Raw genomic sequence first — 4,652 nt, 5'->3', positions numbered from 1 at the left:
CCTCTCAACTTGAAATTTTCTGTTCTAAGATCCCTCCCACATATGACTTTCCTTGTTCTAAAGTCCCTCCCAACTCTGATATTCTCCAGTCTCAGGTACCTCTTGACTTTAACATTCTACATTCTAAGGTCCTCCTCGGGTCCAATATTCTTTGGTCTAGGACTTTGGATTTCCAGAGGCATATTATGCCCTCAGCCAAATCTATAAATCTCATCCCTAGCCTTCACATGCAGTCTGAGGTCTATTTCTCTCAGACTCAATTCAGGTAAAGAGCCAAAGAAGCAGAGCATTTAAGAGGCCTCCATGTCATTTATCTCACCAGTAAATTTCTGAGTTTCTGATCTTACCAGGAAGAAAATAATTATCTTTGGAGAGCTTTGGGGACTATGTCCCAAGCAGGTAATTAGCTTTTGCCAAACCCGAGCTGAGTTAGAGGAAAACAAAGTGGAGTTTTGTTTGAGAAGAGACCTAAGAGACCATGGGATATTGGTATACCCCTCTGGTTGGGTTTCCAGGGAGTTAAGAAATCTTTCTTTCCAGAGTGGGCTAGAGATTTTTCACTCATTTTTCTTGTTAAATGAGTGCCCTGACAGGGATCACACTCACTGGGGAAATGGCTGGCAGGTGGCTGCCAGCAGAGTGTGCTCAATGCAGAGGACAAGAATAGCAGCTCACACTGATGTCCAGCGTTATCATGTGCAACCACTTTCCTTGCTCGAACCCCAAGAGAGAGAGCTAAAGAAAGTCTTATTATCCTCCATTTACAGAGGAAGAAACTGAGGCTCACAAAGGGGAGCCAATTTACCCAGAGCCATAGCAGGGCCATGGCCCAGACCCCTGTCTTTCCATTGATGGAAAAGAATCACAGCAATACTGGTGCATTTGGTTAGACCAGGAGTGGGGAACCTGTGGCCTTAAGGCCACGTGTTTTTTTGTTCTGTAAAATTTGGATTCGGTCAAAAAGCTGCACTTAAGGACCTAGAAGGTCACATGTGGCCTAAGGCCACAGGTTCCCCACCCCTGGCTTAGACTGTGCGCTCTCCAAGAGCTGGCACTGTCTTTTGCCTTGCTTTGTATCCCCAGCACTCAGCCCAGTTCTTGGCACATAGTAGGTGCTTAATGAATGATTGTTGACTGACTGATTTGGTTTGTAGGATCAGAAGATATAGAACTAACTACCTAGAGCAGGAAGGGAACTCAGTGGTCATCTAGTCCAACCCCCCCCTCCAATTGACAGATAAATAAACTGAGGCCCAGAGAGGAAAAGTGATTTAAAATCATAGATGTAGAGCTGGAAGAGATCAAAGAGGTCATCTGGAACAGTGGTGTCAAATTCAAATAGAAACAAGGGCTGCTAACCCCTATATCAGGATCCCTGGCAGCATATTGACTAAGAAAAATTACAAATTAATGTTATCTATCTGCATTGTTGTTTTATTTATTTTGTTAAATATTTCCCAGTTACATTTTAATCTGGTTCAGGCTGCTTGCATGTTTGACATATCTGATCTAGTCTCATTCCCTCATTTACAGAAGGGGAAACTGAGGCTCAGAAAGGGGAAAGGACTTGCCCAAAGTCATATTTGGAGTTTCCTTGTGTTTTTTTTTTTTTTGGTGAGGCACTTGGGGTTAAGTGACTTGCCCAGGGTTACACAGCTAGTAAGTGTCAAATATCTGGTCTGAGACCGGGTTTGAACTCAGGTCCTCCTGACTTCAGGGCCGGTGCTCTATCCACTGCNNNNTTTTACAGCTGAAGAACTGAGGCAAACAGGATTAAGTGACTTGCCCAGTCACACAGCTAGTAAGTATCTGAGGCCAGATTTGAATGCAGGATAAGGAGTCTTCCTGACTCTAGGACCTATACTCTATCCACTGCAGTGCCACCTAGCTGTCTCAGGCATTTTACTAGTTGTGTGACCCTGACCAACTCACTTAACCTCCCTGAGTCTCAGTTTCCTCATCTGTAAAATGAGGATAATAATATAAGGATCAAGTGATATAACATATTAAAGCACTTTGCAAACCTTAAAGTGCTATATATTATGCTAAAGTGCTATTATTATCTGGAAAATTCACTTATGTAAAACATTCACTTCCCCAGTTATTATATTATTAAAAGATAGAGAGTGTTGCACAATGGATAGAGCAAATAGCCATCCTTGGAGTTAGGAAGATCTGGGTTGGAATCCCTCTTCTTCCACATACTGGCTGAGTGACCTTGGGTAAATCACCTCTCCTTTCGGTGACCCTAGGCAACTTTCTAAGATCATAAATTGCAGACAGAGCGAAGAAGTTTCTTCAAATCACAGATCTGTTAAAAAAAAACCCAACAACCAAGTATAAGACCTGAGAACACAGGGAGATGGGGAAGAGAACACATCTCTTTTTGAATAGAACAGCACTTCCCCTTTCCAGCCCCACCAAGCAAGTGTCCTAGGAGAAGGGGGCTTGGAGCTACCAGAAACCTTAGGAAAATCTAGTCCAATCGAAGTTCATTTTATAGAGGAGAGAACTGAAGCTGAGAGAAGAAATCAATCAATCAATAAGCATCTATTAATTGACTACTATATGCTAGGCATTGTGCTAAGCACTGAAGAAGACAAAGAAAAGGTGAAAATAATCCCTGACCTCAACGAATTTACATTCTAGTGGACAAATGGCAAAGTGGAAAAAGGGCTGGACTTGGAGTCATTGGACACTTGGATTTAAATGCTGTCTCAGCTAATTAACAATTATGTGACCCTAGGCAAGTCATTTAACCTCCCAGAGCTTCAGTCTCTTCATCAGTAAAATGGGGATAATAATACTTGTACCATGTAATTTACAGGGTTGCTGGGAGTACTTGTGCCCCTGATTTTCCCTTCTGTCTCTTCCATAAACTTGCACATTTGATCTTCACCTCTTCTTCCCTAACTTCTCATTCACTGGTTCTTCCTCTGGTGCCTACAAACACGTCCAAATATCCCTGGTTCTTAACAAAACTTTTAGTTGACCATATCATCCCTTTAAGCTCTCTCTTCTCTTTCACAGTCAAACATTTAAACACTTGCTGCTTCCCCTTTCTCACCTACCACTCCCCCTTGGAGTCCTGCCTTCAGGAATGAAACTATTATCTCCACAGCACCAATGATCTTTTCATTGCTGAATGCAATGGCTTTTTCTCAGTCTTCATGCTTTATGACTTCTCTGCTTCTTTAACACCATTGACCACTCTCCTCCGGGATATTCTCTTTTCTCTGGGTTTTCATGATACTAATCTTTTCTGGCTCTCCTCCTACTTATCCAACCAATCTCTCTCAGTCTCCTTGCAGTATCATTATCCATGTCCTATCTTCTAGCTCCAGGTGTACTCTGGGCCTCTGGCCTGGGCTCTCTTTACTTCATTCACTCTCTTTTTTCTCTCTTAGTGATTTCATCATCTTCAACGAGTTCAATTATCATCTCTATGTAGATGACTCCCATATCTATCCAGTCCTCAAATCTCTCCTACACATCAGTCTTGCATCTCCAAATGCATGCTGGACAGATCCACATGGATGCACTGTTGGCATCTCAAACTACACCTCCAAAATAGAACTCATTATCTTTTCCCCTAAATCAACCTTTCCACCTAACTTCCCCATTTTGATGATGTCAGATACATCATCATTCATCCAGTCTCCCAGGTTTGCAACTTGGGAGTAATTTTCAACTCTTCACTCTCATTTACTCTTCATATCCAATTAGTTGCTAAGTCTTGTCCGTTCTACCTCTACAATGTCTTACATTCATTCCCTTCTCTCCAGTCACATGGTCATCACCCTAGTTTTATCCTTCGTGACCTCTTGCCTAGACTACTGCAATAACTTCTTAATAAGTCTCCTGGCCTTCAACCTCTCCCCTCTCTAACCCATCTTCTACTGATTTGCCAAATTGATATCCTTAAAGCACTGTTCTTACCATGTCATTGCCCTGTGGCTCCTATGGGGAGCTCCCTATTGCCCCTTGGAGAAAAAAACCAGTGGATTAAGTCTTCCAGGGCATATTTTCCAGTGGTTTGGAGGTAACAGTGTCACGGAATATGGCAAGGAGATGACCAGGGTGATTGGTCAGATGAAACTTGAAGCATGGTCTGGAGTCTAGCACTTGCTAGATATAATGAAATATGTAGATAGTCTGTGAGGAGCAAGTGGGGAAGGGGTGTTTATTCCTTCATCTCCACCTCATTTGCCCATCCCTGCACATGATCTCTCTCTCTCTCTCTCTCTCTCTCTCTCTCTCTCTCTCTCTCTCTCGAAATTTGTACCAAATCATATAAAAATGGATGGAAGGAAATGAGATGTTCATCCTAGAGAAGATAAGATTAGGGTGAAGACATAAAAATTGCTTACAAGTATTTTAAGGGAAGTATGGAAGATATCCCAAGGGTCTCATTTAAAGAAGGCTCAGAAGCCCAGCCAACTCTTCATTTCCCACCATCTGTACTACTTGGTTTTGATTCCATCATCATTGTGATTATGAACTTTTTGACTTCTTTGTGTGTGCTATCTTCCTGCATTAGATTGCAAGCTCCTTATAGGCAAGAACTTTCTTTCTTTCTTTTTTATATAATTAATTAATTAATTTTTAGTTTTCAACATTTACTTCCATAAGATTTTGAGTTTTAAATTTTC

The sequence above is a fragment of the Vombatus ursinus genome, unplaced genomic scaffold (assembly GCF_900497805.2).
Source record: "Vombatus ursinus unplaced genomic scaffold, bare-nosed wombat genome assembly UNPS02014957.1, whole genome shotgun sequence".
Taxonomy (NCBI): domain Eukaryota; kingdom Metazoa; phylum Chordata; class Mammalia; order Diprotodontia; family Vombatidae; genus Vombatus; species Vombatus ursinus.
Note: the sequence above shows the minus strand (reverse complement) of the source record.